This window comes from Macaca fascicularis, chromosome 11 (assembly GCF_037993035.2).
Source record: "Macaca fascicularis isolate 582-1 chromosome 11, T2T-MFA8v1.1".
Taxonomy (NCBI): Eukaryota; Metazoa; Chordata; class Mammalia; order Primates; family Cercopithecidae; genus Macaca; species Macaca fascicularis.
Window position 1 is genome coordinate 104494576 of NC_088385.1, and position 21447 is coordinate 104516022.

Genomic DNA, 21447 nt, shown 5'->3' on the forward strand with positions numbered 1-21447 from the left:
TGGAATAGAAGTTACCAGGGAATCTCTTCATGTCACTCTATACTCACCATCTAAGGAGGATCTCAGAAGTTGTTCATAGTTTTGGAATATTTTATTTCTATTAGCAATACTCTGTAACACTGCCACTAATTTCTAAGTTGCGATCATCAGAAATCTTGATTCCGTGTGAGCTTTCATGCCAAACCTGTATTTGCTCTCTAATATCAAATTGGCCAACTGAGATAAGATGAAGACTTTTAATTAGAATTTTAATATGTAATCTAAGCCATTTGTAGATTATGCACAGAGGTGATCTTCTATGTATTTAATAACTGCATGGAGAAACTTAGATAATGTTTAATTTGGTGGAGAGATGATTTTTAACTTTGGTAGAGTTTGGTTACTTTTAGCATTCCCAGAGATTCTCTCAGAAGTTATGTCAGCATGAAGTTTACTGTGTGAATGAATAACAGAATGTGGCTGGAGCATGTCCTGGGGAATATTATAAAAATTGGAACATTCTGTAATATAAAGAAGAGATTCTGTTTTCCTTTCACATTTTTTTCTCTGGGAAACCTAATTTCAAGTCTCTCAAATCAAGTGATGTGGATGAAAAGGGATAGATACCCAATGGACTCTCAGGAGCATTAGCCTGTCCCTAACTACTATTAGTGAGTGGTGCCTCTAATCCTCAAATGTTTATTTCTTAAAATCCTAGAACATGCAATAGTTATGGTTTGTTTTCTTTCAAGAAACAGTTGACATTTCATGTTGGAGTCTTGCTTGACATGAATTATTTGGCAAATTAGGGACTGAAGTGTGAATTATAAACTCAGAGCTATATAATGGACCTCAGGGGTGTTCTAGGGACAGGTATTTTAGTAGGGACTTCACAAAAAATTTTATTGAGAAAGAAATGATGCTTTTGCATATTCATGAAGCATATAACATGTATTTTGCACAAGTATGATACTTCTTTATACACACACACATATCTACACTCTTTATGGTGTCTCTGTGTTTTATTTACATGTGCCCATGATTCTCATTAATGGTGATAATCCTCTGTATACACCTCTAGAAAATAATGGACGCTGACTGTGAGAACTGTCTGTATTCAAACATGTTAAGAGCTGAATATTTAAAATTTGTTTGGCTTACCAAGCTTGGCTTTCTGAAGACAACAGAAGTGTGATAAAGAGATCAAAAGAAAAAAAAAAAACATAAAAGGTAATAACATCTGGATAGGTCCTGGGTAATGCTCTAATTAAATGTACTTACACCTAAGTCTTATCACATGCTTAGGAGTGAGCGCTTAGATGCCTCTTTCAAACTGCAACGTTAGTCAGTCATGGGGGCCTTGCATGGAAGCTGTCACCTCCACTGTGATTCAGCTCTGTTCTATATGTGTACCTACCCATAATCTATCCTACTTTCTTTCACTGAATGGGCTTCTGCTATTTTGCTCTTAAGATAGTAATGTGAAACAAGGTTGTCCTTTGACCTTACAAAGATATACATGTTCTTTAAAATGGGCTTGAAAATCATCAGTTCACGCCACTTAGAAGAAGCAGGCTACAAGATTCTCTTGTTTTGTTCTTGGCTTATAGGTTATGATGAGTTTAGTCAGAAACCCCGTATACTTTTCTCGTCATTCAGGCAGTCTTTTGACGTCCTTTCCCTTCTGAACATAATAGAAGCTCTCCCTGAGTAGAAACCACAAGGCAGCTTTTTCAGAAGTCACCAAGTTAAGCAATTTTGACTTCTGAAAGCATTTCTAAAGGCTATATTAATTGCTCAGTCCTAGCTAAATTAGCATGACCTAAAATGTTTTTAAAATGCTGGGATTAGGACAAGAGACAATGTGAAAGGAGGTAACTGTATTTTCTAGGTTGTTATTTTTGTGCGTGCGGAGTTTTGAAACATCATGCAATCTCTTATTAATTTCTTTCTAAAAAATAAAGAATACAAACACTAGATATTTAGAAGAAGCTGTTTGGCAGTGCGCAGATATGTTCTACACGTCTCATTACCATTAACAGCCATGCATGGCTAAACCTCCCCCTATTGCACTGAGGATTTACCCTCTGGCTTTGTTAAGTGATGCCTGAGTGTGGATTTTACAAAGGAGTTTCATAACCATTTTCTACACTATGCAGCACACCTACTATATCAGAATATGTTTCTTGGGTGAATGGTAGCAATTAATGAGAATTGATGTTTATTCAAAAAGAATTCAAAGAGCTTGTATATAAAGTCTTCTGGGGAAGGAGAGTTCCATCTCTTATTTTAACTAAATGACAAGCTACTTTTCGTTTTTCTATTCCTTGTGTTCTAGTATTGCTAAACAATCAAATGCAAGGTATTTTGTCTTCTTTAACTCCTTAAAAGAAAATCAATCAATTAATACACAAAGATAAAAGTTAGAAACCTACTGGAATCTATTAAGGTCCAGGAATTTAAAGAATCAAATGTACCTTCTGGGTTTCAGAATCCATCGGGGAGAATGTAGAGTAAGTTATTTTTCTCTGACCTTCCCTAATTTTGTTTCACTGCCTTAGGTATAATTCAGACACTGGAGCAGTACTGCGGGTGGGAGGTGTTTTGGGGTGCTTGAGAAAGCAGTGGGATCTAAAAAAGAGACGCCAAAGACTCTAGCCTCTAGGGAAATAGGTCTACTGGGGTGGCTTTTTTTTTTTTTTTTTTTTTTTTCTTTCAGGTTTTCAATGTGCCACACCCCTTTGCAAAAGGATAGGACCCCTTGGCTTTATTCGCCCTGTTTGTGTTGGAGTATATATATTTACACTTGGAATGTTTTGAGCAACCCTTATTTCTCTCTTTTTAAATCGGCTGCACTGTTCATCTTGAATATCAAGGTTTTCCTATACTTGCTAAGTCTTGCTCATGTAACCTAATGCTTCATTTCTTCCCAGAAAAATAAGATATTTGCATCAAATTCAGCGTTTCAATAGCAAAAAAGTCCCTCTTTGTAAAAGATACAGGATTAGTTTCTGCTGTGAGTTTATCTGTATCATCTCCATTTATTTCTCAGGGGTGATGAGAAGACCTTGCATTTGACCAAAAAGCACTAGTAAATAAGGAGTTAAAATGAAGGCAGGCTCGCTGGTTTGCTGAGATCTGTCAGAGTCTGACTGGCTGGCTACATATCTGTCTCTGGAACAATAGGTACCTGTATTCGGCACGGACTGCTGGGCAGCACTAGCACTCTGGAGAAGGTCTGCCGCTGTCTGCACTTTCCTGGTGAGAATCCCCAATGACAGTCCCACTTTTCAGTGGAGGAGAACAAAATATCTGTCTACTCTCTTGATGAAGGACAGAGCTTTGATCATTTTTGTTCAGGCTTGACTTGGCTGGAGGTTTTAGGTTCTTAGTCTCAAGTCAGCAGTCTCTCTCTCTCTCTCTCTCTCTCTCTCTCTCTCTCTCTCTCTCTCTCTCTCTCAAACACACACACACACAGGGACGCGCACACACACACACACTCAAGCACACATATACACAAGCGCAAATCCTCTCTCTCTCTTTCTCTCATTTCCCCTCATAGGTTCTGTGCAGGCAGATGAGTGTCACAGCTGTAACTGAGGCACAGAGCAGTACATATAGTGGAGCCGATTTCCGCGATGGCGAGAGGGGGCACCGGAGGTGACTACAATAACAAGACCGTCCTTCAGACAAGTTTTAGGTAAGAAAACATTTACGCCCTGATTCTTGTATTTCTGCACTTTGTGTCTGCAACATTGAGATAGAAAGCGACTCTGGATAGGAAAATATTTTTGTGAGGGTATCATCTGTGCTGTCACTTGCCTGCAAACCTGTGTTCTCGGGGCTTTGTGTTACTGGAATCGTTGGAGGTGAAGTGTGAGCGGAGCTGAGTGGAAGGGTGAGCTGCTTTTTGTGTCTGTCTGGTGATATTCAGCATGCTGTTTAAATTTATATCTGGAAAAAAATTCTGTTTGATGATAGTTAGCAATGTTTTGTGCAACGTAGAGCAGCATATGGCCATGCAGAATTCAAGGGATGCTCTTTCATTCTTAATTTGTAATTATTTTTACACTCAACTGTACTGAGGTCAGAGAGTTTCAAAAATTAATGAGAGTCCCTGTGGAGTTCAAATAGTAATATCTACGTGAGCTGCCATAAAAAGATAAGATTATGATGGTATGTTTTCAACATAGATTTAACTGTCTTATTTGGAATATACTCCATTTGAAATATATATGAAATGTACAATAGTTTATAGAAACCTCTATGTTTTTGGAAATTAGTCGGTTTTTTTTTTAGTGACGAGGAGAAATTGACTCAAAATTAGACTGTAGAGGATGAACACTTTGTGTAGACATATTACTAAAACTTAATAGACATTATTGTTATGGCAATGGAGAATATCTTATACTTTCGAGGAAATAAGAAATAATGAATGAGTCGCACGCTAAAAAGAAATCTGCAAATGTGTTTTCATTTTAAGTGATACAAAGAAACTCAGCAGATATTTAGGGTGAAACATTGCTGGCATGAACAAAGAAGCAAGTGTACACATAGATGAGAATTCTTTGTCACAAAAATGAGTCCAGGACATTGATTTAGGAGGTTAAGTGATTTTTATGTTCTCAGTGCCCCACAAAAGGGGATCTATTGGGATGAGAGCAGACATTTGAAAATGTACCAAAAACTTTCATTTCCCACAATTTAAAAACATTGTTTATGTTCCTGATATAACACATTGTTTAAATGAGGGGGACCGAAAAGCAGTCTGAATATACAGTAATCGGGGCTAAAGATGTTTTTTATCCCCAGGTCCCCATTTATAAGACCCATTCGGAGCTTCCTGTGATATATTGTTATGTAAATACTGTTCAGCCAGGGAAAGCAGTACTATGGAGATTCAATTTACTTTGAAAGTTGTTCATTATAGCAGGGATGAATGTTATTTATTTGATGTGATTCAAAGGCTGGAAATGACTTTTTCATTGTGGCGCCTTTTGTAATGGGTGCAGGGTGATCTAATCTTTTTAATTTTGGCTTTCACACCAGTGGAGATGAAAAGAGATCTGAACTCATTTATCGGTTGCTAGGTCCTTCTGGAGGCCCAAGTCCTGTTCGTGGTTGCTACGGCCAGTCTGACCTCAATCTCCGTGGTTTTGGGGACTTAGCAGTCTTTTTTTTATTGAGGAGCATGTACCTTGATTTATGTCCAAAATTGTGGCTGAACGTCTTTGTCTGCAAGTGATAAATGGTGCCGAGCAATTCATCAGTTCTTACAAGTAAACACTGCTGTCCCACTAAAAATATGTTTTGTTCCGAGTTAATGGTATGGAACAAGGCAGCCTCCACAAACAGCTATCTTTTATTGTGGAGGGGCCACTGAAACTTGGAGCAAAGTGGAGGAAATTGGCATTCATTTTCTTGTACATTAGCATTTCATTTGTGATTCGGATGATGCAGCTCTAGGTGGATTGACTATGAAAGGGTGAGCCTTCCATTTCCTTACCTTCTCTCTAGTTGGGGTGCCTGTGAAACCATCAGGCTCTCTCCAAGTGCCTGGATTCTGCTGGGGGAGTAAGAAGTCAGGAGTAGTTTGTCTGATGGTATTGGGCTCTGCTTTGCAATTGCCAAGCACTAAGGCACAAGCTGGCAGATGTGCTGTGGCTCTGCTACGGGCGGCTCTGTCGCCTTCAGTCTCAGGCTGGTTCTTTGGGGGAAAGTTGTATCCAATATTGGTGACTCCTGGGAATATTCTGCTGGTGTGCTACTTAATGGTCTCTAGGCTTCCTTGTCTTCTAGAACCTTGTTAGAAAGGAGCCGTGGTGATTAAGAGGCTATGGAGTATACAGCCTTGCTTAGCAGATGAGCCCTGATACATTTCCCGTTTCCTTAAAAACGGCTAATTGATGGATGCTGCAGAAAACATGCACTCTGCTAATAAGATGGTGATGACAAAATAGGTATCAGGAAAGGCATTTATTGCTTATAAGCACCATCAGCTTCCTTCCGAGTGAGATTGTGGCTTTGTAGTAAAGTTTTTTATTTTTATTTTTTATTAAGTAATATGCTAATAGTTTTATTCTAAATCAGCCAGCGCTGAATATCTTCAGGAAAATGGGTTCCATGAGAAGTGACATCCTCCTCAAATCAAAAGGTAAACATTCAACATTTTTAAAAGTGCAATTTTCAAAACATTTCCTCTACTTCTTGCCAGTAGCATTAGAAAACTGCTCTCTAAATATAATTATTTAAAATTTGACTTTTTTTAACATTAAAGGTTTAAAGAGAAGAGCTTAGAAAATTTGATTGTTAGTCATTTTCTGAAGATTGGCTAACTTTGGTGATAAAATGCAATCAGGTGCTCCCTATGTTTCCCTTCAGCCTTGAAAATAAGCAGCTTTTCATTTCTTTAGAGAAAATGATCATTTTGGAGATCAATAAAATTAATACTTACGTTATGTGGATTTTATTTCTAGAACTAGTAAATTAAGAACCAGGGTTAGGTGATGTCAAAAGGTCTCTTCTGGCTTGAAAATTCTTTATGAAGTACCAGTTTTCTAAAGGAGCCAATAACCATGCCTATATTATTGTAATCGCACTTATTCAACCAATGTTTAGCTTTCTTTAGTAGAGCAGCAGCAAAAGTTCCATGCTTCGGTATACAAGTAATAATTGTGGCTTGAAGTAATTTCCAAATAATTGATTTTTGAAGATATTAAAAAAAACCCCTGATATGTTAGTGCTTTATTAACTCTGGGATTTTATAGAGCTCAACTTGAGGCTCCTTTACTTGGGTTTCTTACTTCAAGTCCTCTTGAAGGTAATATTTTATATAAGTGGTTAATTTCCCAAGAATTAATTTTAGGTATTCAGAGACAAGTACTCCTCAGTATGTATCTATGTATGTATATGAACACATTTTAATATAAAGTGTCTTATAAATTTCACATTCTGTTTTGCTTTGCTGTTATTTCAAAGGATTTAAGTGAATGGTGGATAGTGCTCAATTTCCTGAAATGATTAAATTCACTCTCTGAAGAATCTGGGGAAAAGGCCTGTAATGACATTTTGATGACTTTCATTTTAAGGTGTAATAGAAATTGAGTAAAATGTTTTAATAGCTATTCTCTAATATCTTGTTCCAAATACAATGTTTTTATTGCTCATTCTAGCTTACAATTTTGTGGTGATAATAATGTTGGCTGGTAATTGTTTCTTGTATAGAAATCATTTTATCCTTATGTAAAAGTTATTTCAGAAAAGCCTTCATGCATTTATCTCAGATGAAGCAATTGCATTGAACTCTTGAGATAAAACAGTGAGTATTTCCAGATTGCGCCTACTTTAATTCGACACTTCCTTAGGAGAATTAGGAGTGTCTTAAAGGGAAGAATATTTGATACGATAGTTTGTAGTTTAAGGAGAAAAAACAAAGAGGCATGCAAGTCAGAGAAAGCTGAGAAAAGAAAAAGGAAAGAAGGAATAAATGCTGAGTGATTTTACTTTGCTTAGTTTTACTTTGTTTGCCAGATGTCATATATGCTTTAAATTTTAAAATTGGATTAAGAAATTAAAAAGTATGTAAATATGCTGTTGTTATAGTTATCTTTATTAAATAGGTAAGTGCAGAGATATAAACTTAATAAGATTACAGCTAATGTTACCAGGAACATCTTTGCACCTCAATTCTTTCAGGAGATGTACACATAAGTAAAGTTAATCACATAGCTTTTAAAGAATCAAATCTTTTGGGAGCTAAAGTTATGACATATTAGATCAATTTTCATGTAAGTCAAAATGAAATCCTTACATCAATTTTTCTGTGCAAGTTACACAAAGCCAATAGCTTCCAGACTGCTTTGTTCTAAATGCTAATTAGACAAATTTTTATACAATTTAACTTGATTATAGTAAATAATTAGTCAGAATATAATACTGCTGAATTAACACACCATTAGTGTAATTTTTTATAGAAGTAAAATTAAGCTCTGGCATCTGATTACATTATTCTCTCCTGATATGTTTACTACATTTCTCCAAGTTTGCTTTCTTTTTGTCATTATGTTCCTTTTCAAATACCACTATTACAGATCAGCTATTATAATACTTACTTATAGTTCCTTTCTGCCTACTATAATTCTGCCTTTGTCTTTGTGCTGTGCCATTATTCTTATCTGTCACCTAGAAAGGTGTATTGACTTTGAAGCTATTTATCTACCCATTTGCCTGAATTTGGGTGAGGTGGGGGAAAGGCTAAAACTTGGTTCATTAGAAATTGTGTATGAAGTGCTAAAAGAGTTGGCTTTGGTATGTCCACGGGATTGATATTAGGATATGGATTTTCTTAGTAGTAGCCGGTTATTTGTGCAATTCAATAAAATCTTTTCTTCAGCTATCTTGGTTTATTTTCCACAAAACAGAGCATCATCTAGGAAATTTATTATACAGAATGCACTGTCAGGGAGGGGCCCTCTTAGATAGCTAGTAAAAATATCACTCCAAGTTACTGTTCTACCTGTTGGCAAGGATACGTGGTAAAGCTTTATCTACAGGTTTTGTATGTAATCATCTTTGTAATCCAACAGCAAATTTTCATTTGTTTCGCTATCAGTTGGATAGCTGTTGCTTAAATGCTAGCAGAATGATTTAAGAAAAAAGTTATCCTAGAAAGCTTAATTACACACTCTAGGACTCACTAATAATTTATTCAGATTTTAAAATGTGAGCATTGTATTTGCTTAACTGTGTTTATAATCTCTTTTCCAAGAGAAGGGCTATATAGGCTCGTTATGTCCCTTAATCCTTCTAAAGTTGCTAGACTTTATGATCCTATAATACTATACTGTATATTGTACAAAACCTTTTTGCATCCTTACTAATATCTCTAAGCCATGCATTCATGCCTTTTATGTTACTTGACATTATTTAAGCACAGCATGCTTGTGATTTATAAGTCTGTGAATGTCCTGTGTTTTTCTGACAATTGAGTTCGTAGTTCAAATGCAGTTACTGAAGTATACTAGTAGGCTAATAGTTTCCTTAGAGAGAGACAAGGTAACACACAGTGGTCAGGAACATATGATTTGTAGTTAATTATCACAATCTCAAGTGTTTTAACATAGTTTACTGTAGAGATCTTAAAACATGCAGAATTTCCAGAAAATATTTGAAGAATTCAGTTTGCTAGAAATTGGAAACATGGAAGTCAAATGAATTATTTTAAAAATCTCCTCCCATATGGATTTAGAAAGCATTCATTTATTCCCTTACTCATTCATCAAATGTTTATTCAGTGCCTACCATGTGCCAGACACTATTCTTGTGGATCTTGATTTGTCACCATTAGTTCAGTATTTTATATATTTTCCTGCTTTTGTAGATTATGGGAATCTTACTAGTGATTTATACATCATCAGTGAATCACACATCACAATCCATATTATTTTGGAGTGTATATTTCTCTTTTCTACTCTTTAAATGGCTTAAGATATATTCTAGGCATATATACCAATTTAGTAAAAAGGGAAAGATTTATACAATCTGAAGTGAAATCAGAGTGTGTATGTGTGTGTGTGTGTGTGTATATATATAAAATATATATATACACCAATTTAGAAGAAGATATTAGTAAAACACTCAGAATGTGCTTCAAGAAGTTAACTTATTGGTATGTATTTAGAAAGTCTAAATTTATCCCATGTTCCTTATTATTCAGTACCACTCTGCAGCAGACACTAAATTGGTTTTATTGTTTTTATGCTTCCTTCCAAGGCTTCCTATATTATTTTAAGGGATTTCTAATTCTAATTATCAATGGCTAACATTTACCTTCTATATGTCAGACAGTGTGCTAAGCCCTTTACCTTCATTTTCTAATTTAATCTTCTCAATCACTTTATGAGAATGGTAGCATCATTACTCCTGCTTGTAGATGAGGAAACTGAGGTTTTGAGAAGTTAAATAACTTCTTCAAGGTCACAGAGCTAACAAGCAGCTGAGATGACTTAAAATCTAGGTCCTTCCGGTGCTATTAATTTTTCTTGATATTCAACACATATTATTGAGCCTCTACAATGTCCTAGGCTTGTTCAAGATGTTCAGAATAAAGCAGTGGCTAGAACAGGCTTTAAAACCCTGTACTTTATTGCCTAAGTCAATGCCCTGAGAATACAGGTGCCTCATAACTACCTTGACACTTTTATTATGTTATTTTCTTCGGCATTCAGGGATTCCCCAGAGCCAACAGGATACAATTTTAAAATGTCAAACCTTTTTAGATCTTATACTATTTGGCTTCAGTCTTTCTTTCCAACTGTATCATTGTCTATTTCTAAATAGGGATGTTCTACACTGTATGGCTGATTTGCTCATTGCCCCCACAAAGTTTGTCTTGCATTTTCTCTGGCCATTCCTGCACCTGAAATAATTCTGCCACTGCCTTCTCAAAGACTTCCAACCTTCAATGTCCGTGTCAAAGCCCCTGGCTCTGAGGAAGCGTGTCTTAGAAATAAAATCCCCAAATTCTTTTATCTGCATTGATTATTTGACACATGGCACTTGTAACAACTAAGATTATTCAAGGCGAGATGATCCTCCACATTTTTTTTTTTACCATGTCTATGTTTGTAGGTGTGCCCAACTGACATACTGGCTAAGAGTTCAGGGACCTAGCAGTGAAATAAGAAAAGACTATTAAAAAGATAGGACCTGAAGACTAGGAAGTAAGAGCCCCCACTGCCTAGCATAGTGCCTCACATAGGGTATGCAGTTCATACATGTTTTGGGCCAGGAAAAGAGGAGAAGGGGAGTGAGGAGGAAGAGAATGACAATGGAGGAAAGCTTACAGGGAAGGAGAAAATAATACTCCTAAAATCATATCCTAAGGCCTTTAAATGTCTTTATATATTTATATTAGGGTTAGAGATATCATTAAGGAACATATTAATATATGCAATACATTTTTGATTCCTCCTGGAATAGATTGTCACTTTTATCTATATTAATACATTTGATATAGAATGGACATTCTGGTGTTTCTAAGGAAAAGTGCAATTGTGTTGTGTTTGTGTGTTTTCCATCACAATTCAGGCCTACAATGCTGTTAACCCTAAGTTGATTTTGCTGTTTTACACTGTAAATGATTATTTTTCTATTTCCTGGGACATATTTCAGTACCATAAAAGTTGCTGACCACCCACCACTCCTCAAAAAAGAGCCATTTCCTTAACCATCATAAAGTTTTATTACCTAATACCTCATGTTGGGTTTTTATTTTCAATAAAAGCCAAATTCAACATTCAAACTCCTAGTGCAAATCTCCTGTATCAATAAACAGTACTTGTGGTTAATTTTATTATATTTTTTTGCTTGATTATATGCAAAGGTGTAGCCTTGAAATCTTAAGAGAGATATGTGTCTGTATTTTTATGAACACTCCAACCAAGTTATTAAGATAGAAATTTTACTTTATAGGAAAATCCATGTGGATATTTAAAAAAATCAACTACTACATCTGACCTCTGCTGTAAGGCTGTTTTACTGGCTGTAAGAGCCAGATTAATGTACACAGATATAAACATAGATAGGGCTTCCTTCAAGGAGGCATTACTTTTGCATAATATATGTGTAGCATGTGCTAATTTTCCTGGGTGAAGCAAGCTAGAAAAGTTGCTTCTTAAACCAGTGAATGAACTTATATGGGAGGACCCTGCTGAAGCAGCCCCGTTTTTGAGAATTCCTACCTGCTAGTGGAGACAAGTGAGCATAAAGCTTTGGCCATAAGGCTTTGAGTTGTCCTGCTTTTAAGAAACAAGAGATATTTCCACAGTCTGTCTTGTAGTAGTAGTAGCTGAACAGTCCATGAGAGTTCCAGAAACGAACTGTGCTCCAAATGCTTATCACATGCTGTGTTGACGTCGGTAAAATGCAGAGGATGAGCTGGGCTCCCCTTTAACCCTAACTTTCTATGGTGCTTTCATTTTGACACTAATTTCCGACATGAACCTTGGCACTTAGCTACAGTGTGTAATTGTTGGTATCTCGCTGCCACCTGGGTGCACAATGAGAGTAGCAAATGGAGAACAATATTTAGCCTCTGTGATTTGCCACAAGAACACACAACATGCAGTTGGAAAGGGAAATATTTAATCAGCCAGTTTTCTCGTACAGTCTCCATCAGTTGAGTTGGTTGAAGATTTTCTTCCTCTGTATTAACGGCTTGTTTTGTCACTGTGAAGATAAATCCTTTGGCTTCCTCTTGAATTCATATTATGCAAATTTGGGGACATTGCATGTTAATTTGAACATACAAGCATAAAGAAGATACTTTTATGCTAAATTCACAGCTCACTTTGGTTAAAAGATTTTTTTAAAAAGCTCCTGGAGTCCTCTGTTTTGTTAGTTGGCTGCGGACTTAATATGTGAAAGGCTGTAAGTGACGCACGAATAATACCATTCCATTTTTAGGCATGTTGTATGATGATGCTGTTGATCTTTAAAAGAAATTCCATTTGGTGACATTTACAGAAATAGTTTTGTGTTAGCAGCTTTTAATTTTAATTTTAAAAAATATTGAGAATGGTGTAACTTTCAAGTGGTGAGGAAGTCATCTAGAAGGTATATACTTATGTAATGGAAATAGGAGACATACATTGACTCTCATCAGATGTTGTGCTTATATTCAATCCAGGGAAACAGTTTGACAAGTAAGAATATGGTATAGTGCAGAATGCCAGTATAACCAGGCGGATCACCTTAAAGACTCAGATCTATTTTATTTTAAACCTGATGTTTTTAAAGTGCTAGGAAGATCCGAATCCAGAGTCGAGTAGTCCTCACTTGAATCCTGCTGATTCAGGGCGATGCAGTCCAGTCCACGACAATTCACTCAGTTACTTACTGATTGGATCTCTAATATTTATAAGCATTTTAAACTCCTCCAGTCAATTATCTCTTTCGTAGTATTATTTTATCTTTCGGTTGGGTAACTACAGTAAGATAGATGGGTACATATGGCAAAGAATTTCTGGTTCTTTCCCACAAAACAAAATATTTCAAAGAGTTCAGAATTTCTACATGGTTTGGAAATTTAATTTTTCATTCCAAATTGGGTAAAAGTCGGTATAGTGTATAATCTTTCAGACTAAAATGGTTTCTCTTTGACCCCAATAATTACAATTATTATTATAACTTTGGAAAGATTTTCATTCATTCACTCAATCATTCAATTGGTTTTTTTCCCTAATTATCTCATCTGAACAATGTTGCTAATGGCACTGTGAAGGATTTTATAAAAGGAGAAAATATAACCGTTCTCTCGTCAACTGTAGTAGAATTGGAGAGAAAAGAAAACCTTGAAGAACTAATTGAATAATATAATGAAATTACTGTTAGCAATCATACTTTAGTAGTGTGAAGGGAAAAGCTATTTCTGCACAGGTAGAAAGCAGTATTAACCATCAAATATAACTTTCAGGCTCAGAATATAGGTTCAGATTATTTGTTGTGAGAATAATGAGAATATTCAGAATAAAGGCTAATCCTTGGAAATGGATTTTAGAATTTTCAATTGATTTCATCAGCAAAAACATAAGGCTTTCATTTCATAAAAACTTAAAAAAAGTAACTACGTCATCCTGTTAGTGATTAATTCAACTGTCTAAAAATTACAAATATTTTTCTTTATTGAAGGTTTATAGTAAAATACGTGTATGTGTATCGAAGACTGGGGGCTTAGTGGATTTATTGGTGCCCTTATTTAACTTTGCAATAGTCTTCCAAAGTTTGGACATGAATGTAAATTGAAATATTTTAAAAATAGTTTACATCATTGCTTATGCCTATCTTCTGAAATTTGTCAACTTCCTCACTATCTTGAGAAGATAGGCTAACACATTCTATGTGATGGAAAACTTTTCAAAGCTGTCTTTCACATCTCAGGATGTGTAAAGCCCTGCCCATAGCTTCATTCTCTGGCAGATATATTATACCATTTACCCACATAGATAAAAACACTATCTCAAACAAAATATAACATTAAGCAAAGAGCTTTGGTATTGGTTCAATTCTCGCTTTCTATCTCAAATATGAAAGTTTACGATTTTAAGGAAAAACAACTTTGTATGCATGTTCATTACCATTTTCCAGGAAAGCCAAAGATTAGCAGGCCAAAAAGAATTGGAAAACTTCACTTTAAAAACCTTGACATTTTTGCCCTTAGTTACCTGTGTGTTGAAAAGCAAAGGCCTAATAATGACTTAATTATTCTCTTCTTTTCTCTAGTGGAGTTTCTGTTTTGTAGATGTAGAGAAAAGAGCCTTGACTATTTCTGGCTTCTCTGTGCAGGGAAGGGAAGAATTGGCTTAAAAAGTACACATTCCTAGCAGATATTTCTTATTGACAGTGTATGGTATTCTGTGAGCTGTGGAAGACAGATGCCCTTTTATTGGGGGCAGGGAGAGGATGTAGCAAAGGACCAATTTTCCTGGAGATCCTATTATGTGAAGGGACTTATACTAGACACATCATGGAGAAAATCAGAAAGAAGGCTGCTTAATGAGACCCACTCCTGGATGCAGCCACTCTCAATTCTCAGTGTCTTTGGGAAGCAAGTTTCGCCATCCACTTGTCTAAACAGATAATGACAGCAGAGGTGCTACACACCTTCTCCCTGTGACTTGTGAATGCCTTTGGTGCTCCCAAATAAGGAACTCCTCTCACTGCTGTCTGCTCTGAGCTGTATTTCATTTTGATAGCCATTTGCAGGAGACACCTTTGAACTCCATGCAATGTAAAAGATGTGGTCGAGAAATTCTTCGGTGGAATTTCTTCTCCTTTCCACCACCCTCATTTTCCTCTGGGTGATTTAGAGCTTGAAGATTAGGTATTTAGAGAGAGTATATCTGACCCACCTTTAAAAATACACATTAAGACTCACACAATTTGAAGAAAAAAGAAGCCAAAAAACAAAACAAAACAAAACAAAACAAAAAACCTTGAGAAGGCCAAAGGATTATAATATTGAGAAAATATGGTATATGGTTAAATTTAGAAATCAGAAGAGTTGAAAGAAAATATGTGGAAAAAATTGTTTTTATTGAATTGCAGATTCAGCTATTCCCAGTTTCACTTTCACTTGCTGGATCATAATGATCATAATGTCCAATGTCTTCTTCCAATTTAATTTTAGTGTCGTCCTTCTAAAGTAAATATGCTTGAGAGTAGGCATACTTACTGTTAGGAGATGGTACACCTCTTTGGTTCATCTCCAGTGTACTCATTCATAATAATGTAACTTTGGCATAAATTGCTCATTGCCTTCTGTCTTTTCTCCAATAATGTAGCCAACGTATTTTGAGTAATGTTGCTTCTGAAAACAAATACATCTCCTTAGCTTTCATCTTGAAATATTTAAACTTGAAATCTGAATTGCAGCGCTGCATCACAGTCAATGTCCAGCAGCACAAAGTTATTTTCTTGCACCTCTGGTGAATTCATATCTTGTCAGTAATCAGTGAGTTTCTACTTCTCAGGTGCATGTTAATTTTTCTAGGCTATATTGATCAGTCGTGGTTTCAGCCGTTTTTACCTTGGAGTTTGTACCCTGTGATTTGAGGGCCTTGGAAGGCTTTTGAAGGTCGAATATTCTAATATCTGAGCTTACACTTTCAAGAGAAGGTAATTGGAATATAGGCATCTATGTCTGATGGTATTTGGAAGATCTCAGCTGATGTCGTCTTTTCTTTTTCACTTTGGGACCATACGAGAAGCAGCAACCTTTGTGGAAGAGTACAGCCTTTGGAGTCAAACCAAATTAGATTAAAATTCCAGAACTACTACGACCTTGGACCAATTGCTTAGTATCTTTGAAACACAGTTTCTTCCTCTGTAAAATAAGGATTATAATACCCACCTTAGTAATTTTTTTAACCATTTCCCACATGTCAGGCATCATTTTCACATGGACTAAAGGCAAGCATTATGATCCTTCACACTTTACAAGTTACTATACAGAGGTTTAGAGAGGTTAAAAAAACACCCAAGAACATACATAGTTGTTAAGTAGTGGGTCCTCTTGTTGATTCTCTTATTTCAGTAGAATTTGTTTTTAGAAAAGGACGCGCAGGGTCCAAAAATATATACTTAATAAATATAGTTTCCCCCATGTGATTTAGTTTAAGCCCTTGGGTATATATTAGAGATATACTAAAGTATTAATACTGCAGTGTTAAAGCTGTAATTTCTATTTCACCCATGTTGCTGCATCACATACTGATGCTGTTTGAGAGTGTGCTTTTAAGTGGCTGTGGAGGACTATATGCTATGAGAGCTGCTTTATGCTTTTCTTTTTGAAGATGTTGATGGTGCTCTCATCTTGATGAGCACAACTCCTTTTCAGTAAAGATTCTGGATAAATGTCTGTTGCATGGAATTGAATGCTAGTCTACAAGGCAATTTTTATACCTTAGATGAAGAGTGGATGCCATTTGCAGAAGAACTTGACATTCTCAGGGAGTCATTTTATAGCCTAAAAGAATTTTATATTTGTGATTGTATGACTCTGGATAAAGAATAAAAAAAAGAATGATTTACTTGGAATTTAAAACTTTCATTCCACTGTGGCTTCATCTGCTGCCCATTTGCAGGACACTGATAACTTCAACTTCTTCTCCTGCTTCATCTGCAGGCTCTTGAAGTCTGTGGGATGTCCAAGTGTGTATAGAAACTCGGAAATAGCACAGTCCCTCTGGTTAAGAATAACATGTCAGTTTTCTTTTCTTGCTTTTGTGTGCTCTCTGGAGCTCACCCATGCATGATGTTCCAGTGGACTTCAAAGGCAAGTCTATGGTTGGATTAGCTCCACAGGACAGAGAGCAAGGTAAGAAATAGGCTTAGTGCTATCAAGGCCCACTGGGGAACTGATAGAGCCAAGCTATGTGGTTTCCAAAATGATTTGTTCATTCATGTCCTCATGGAAGAATAGGCAAATTTGCGTAATACTTTCTATTTTATTATCACCATTAAAATTTCTGCATTTTCAAAATGGTATCTGGACAGTACTCCAAAAGGCTGATTTATAGTTATACAATACCTGCACTTGAGGGGTTGAAGATCTAAAAAAAAGAGATATAGATATAATACATTTGGAATTAGAAAATACTACTAAAGTCATAACGACATAAAATATTCAAATCATAGGGTAATTTGGGGTATTAAAAAAGGAATGGAGGAAAGAATGGTGTGTACTTCAGAAATTGCAACTAAGGGATATTTGCTTTCCAGAAGTTGCCAGCAAAGATGGGCTTCTTATGGAATTCTAGAGCCAGGCATTACTGAGGAAAGGAAGGTGGAAGATTAAGTGATTTAAAGACTCAGGACACACTTCAGGGGAAGGTTTAGAAATAAAATAGGAATGGTTAGATGATGAGGGTATGGAGGTGACTTGACTGAGAATAACATGGCAGACTAAGGAGGGTTAAGAGACATAGTGGATCGGGCGGAGTCAGGTGCCCACATGCGCTTCGAAGTTAGGGAAGCCAACAATATCAAGTATCAATGTGGAAACCTAAGGAGGAAGTAGATGTGGTGAGGTCCATGGATAAGCAGTGGAAGCAACCCTAGCAGTCCTGCTGAGTATTGTTGATAGTCTTTTTTATGAAGTCTTGAAGCCTTGGAAAGGCAGATGAAGAATCTTAATTTTCAGAAATCAAAAGACCAGATAGGAAAGGCCACAATAATCCAGGTGAGAGTGCAACAGATCCAGGACTGAGACCATAGCTACAACGTGAAAACCAAAAAGGAGGATAAATTTAATAGTTGTAAAAGATTATATAAAACAAAATAACAACATCAGCACAATTTAACACTATAGGAGAGGAGGATTCAGAAACATTAAAGGATAGAAAAAAATTAAAAACAACTGGTTATAGGTTTTGCTTCTCTGATAGAAAAGCTACTCATAGAGCAGGACTGAGTAAGAATATGTAGGATCCCAGCAAACCTTTAAGGGACCAAACATACTTATTGCATGGTTTTTCTTCTGTCTCTGGAATGAAGAAGAGGAAGGATAAGGTTATTTCTTTGCACTGTGATTTATTCCATTTTATCTTCAGGATCACAAGTATGTGTTGCTTAAATTTATATAAAGCTAAAAGCACTTTTTAATTGTATAGTTCCCCTCTGACAGTTCTTTGAGGTCATTTTATTCAGCATTGTCTAGGGAGACACTGCAAGGAGAAATTGCAATCTGTGTGGTAAAGAAATCCATAGACTTGGTATGACTGACTGTCAGATTGAATCTCAGCTGTGGTTATATCCTTCTAGTGAATAGAGCAGAAACAGAAATGAATTATTTGTCTCCAGAAATTGTCTTTCTGACTTTGCTTTTGGAGACAGTGGCATATGTACTAAGGCTGGAACAATTCTGCTTTGATTTGTCATCAAACACTTGGTATTGGACTTTGAAAGGGAAGGAAAATATTGTGTAATTCAAATGAGCTTTTCATTTGAAAACGAACAGGCTCTTTGTATAGCTAGTGTTCCTAATTATTATCAGTAGATATTTCTTTGCTAAGATGTACACCATAATTTTATGACCTGAGAACTACTCAATATTTGCTTCAGTATCTATAAATTGTATTTTGATTTAATTTCCTACATTGTAGAAAGTACAACTAAATTATCTGTAGTCTTCTCTTAACTGGAAATTCTGGTAGAAGAAACCATGAAGTGGAAGCATCTCATTTTATTGTCGTAAGGAAGGCTGAACTCGGAAAAAGGAGTTGTTTAAGGTCACACAGCTAGGTAGTGACAGAGCCAGGAAAGTCTCAAAGCTATTTATACCCAGATGAACCTCCTGTAACTATGATGTACTGTCCCTTCTCCTTTTTTTTTTTTTTTTTTTTTCCTGAGAAAAGGTCTCACTCTGTTGCCTAGCCTGGAGTGCAGTGGCACAGTCATAGCCCACTGCAGCCTCAAACTCTTGGGCTCAAGCAGTCTTCCCACCTCAGCCTCCCAAATAGCTAGGACTACAGGCACGCGTACCACTGTACCTGCCTAATTCTTTTATTTTTATTTTTTGTAGAGATGAGGCTCTCTGTATGTTGCCCAGGCTATTCTACAACTACTGGCCTCGAATGATCCTCCTGCCTTGGCCTCCCAAAGTGCTGAGATTATAGGCATGAGCCACAGTGTCCAGCCTTTTCTTTGTTTTACAATTTCCAGCATCTGGCTTCTGCTCCTGCCTCACTACTGATGAACCAGTAATTCCTGAATTGCTAAATCCAATGGGCTTTATAATTCTTTCCTAGATCTCTCTGTGCATTTGACCCCATTGATACCTCCCTCCCTCTGAAAGTTGTCCATTCCCCTGGCTTCCACCGTACCATACCCTCTGGGTGGTCCTCTAATTATGCCTTTTCGCCTCTTTCCTGGACTTCTCTTCTTCCTCTTCCCCTGGGTTCATCCTCAGCCTGTTGCTCTTGCCCTGTACACTTTCCCTCAGTACTCTCATCCACCACCATGGTTTGCAGTTACTCAGACATTTTATTTGTAGCCCAGTCTTTTGTCTGCAGTTCAGACTCAAATATCCAACCGTTTGCCATATCCAACACGCACCCTCCAACCTAACATGTGCAAACTAACCTCATCATCATCCTCCTTAACCTGGTTCCCCATTCTATGCTCTCTGTCTCATTTTGTGGCATCACTGTCCACTCATTCATCCAAACTAGAAACTTAAGACTCACTTTTGGCTCTTTTTTGCCCACTTTTGTTTTCCATATCAAACCCGGTACCAGGAACTGCTAATTTTTCTTTCTTTTCTTTTCTTTTTTTTTTTTTTTTTTTTTGAGACAGAGTCTTGCTCTGTCACCCAGGTTGGAGTGCAGTGGCGTGATCTCGGCTCACTGCAAACTCTGCCTCCCGGGTTCACGCCATTCTCCTGCCTCAGCCTCCTGAGTAGCTGGAACTACAGGCGCCCACCACCACGCCTGCTAATTTTTTCTGTTTTTAATAGAGACGGGGTTTCACCATGTTAGCCAGGATGGTTTCGATCTCCTGACCTCGTGGTCTGCCCCGCTCAGCCTCCCAAAGTGCTGGGATTAGGGAACTGCTAATTTTTCATGCTAAATATTTTGTGAATCCATCTGCAAGGCTCACAATCACTACCACTGTTGTAGTTGAGAACTACTGCTACTTCTGATGTTTCATCTCTTGCTTGGACATCTGCACCATACAAATGACCTTTCTTCCATTAGCCTTGTCACCATGCAATCCACCTAACATACAACCCAAAGCAGACCTGCTGTGTGCAAGCTTAAAACCCTCTGGTGTTTCCCTACTCTGCCAGATAAAGTACAAAATATTCCTAAGCTAAATTCTAGCCTTAAATCTGCTCCTTCCTCCCTCTTTCTAGTCTTATCTCTAACAATTTCCTGTCTTGCACTTTGCTTTCCAGCTACATGCAACAGCTTGGAATTCTACACATGAACCATATTATTTCTTTGCACATACTGTCTACTTTGCCTCTAAGTCTCTTCTCACTCTTCTTTCCTGGCCCACTCCTACTTTTTCTTCAGTCAACACAAGTGTATCACCTCCTCCAAGAACCTTTCCCTTATGTGTCCTGTCCCCACTCCCATCCAGCTAACCTTAGCCTCATCAATACCCCGTACATAATCCAGTCATTATATTGATTATATCAGTATCCAGTTTGTGTTAACCTGAGCTATTCAGTCCATTGATAGCTGTTAGCAACTTATTTTCTTCAACTAAATTCAGACTTCCTTGAATAAGAATTTGGCGCAGAACTGGAATGATCTTTGTCTGTTCCACTGCTGATAATTGAGTCGTGAAGCTGTTCATGTAAGGATGCATTTATATATTTTTTTAACTTTTAATTTTTTTCTTTCGTTTCTTCTGAGGAAGAGCAAATGAGTCACAGATACAAGTATCTTTTATCTTTTTTTATGACATCCATACTTTATGTATATTTTACTCCAAAAAGAGGCTAAAATTAAAGAAGATGAAGTTATTGGCTTGCCTGGAGCATCATAGTGTCAAAGTATCACAAGAATCTGTTTTCTGTTTCCAGAACAATCCTCTTACTATTTTATTACCTTCTTTCTCTGTGATTTTTTAAACATTTAAAGGTCTATTTTATGTTAGCTTTATTCAGTCACATACTAAGAACACGGATTTCCCAGGGTGGCCAGTTACCATGCCAAAGAAAGTCTTTTAAAAGCTTTATTTATCCACATTTCAGATATATTTTTTTCATATCGAGAAATAGCATGCTGAGCTTTGCTGTCCCCAAAAATACTACACATGCTATTTTCTCAGGAAGAAGAGTGAGGTTTATTTTTTGTTAATGAAATGCCAAACAAGCCTGGCTGATGTGCCAGGCAGAATTAAATTGGAGCGTCTTTGGCAGTAGTCTTCATTGTTCCATCCGTGCAAGTGTGTTATGAA

General features: G+C 36.8%; 1 protein-coding gene across 19 annotated transcripts in view; it reads left to right on the forward strand.

Annotated features, from left to right (window-relative positions):
* Window positions 1–3171: 3171 nt before the first annotated feature.
* Window positions 3172–21447, forward strand: part of LOC102122889 (uncharacterized) — a 100763-nt gene continuing 82487 nt past the window's right edge. For 18 of the 19 annotated variants that reach the window (XR_012419768.1, XR_012419766.1, XR_012419767.1 and 15 more), the window contains exons 1-2: window positions 3467–3679; window positions 6074–6133. The gene's annotated coding sequence lies outside the window, so the exon portion shown is untranslated. Of the gene's footprint in view, window positions 3680–6073; window positions 6134–21447 lie in introns of all 19 variants that reach the window. The other variant, XM_074005937.1, reaches the window with a different exon arrangement.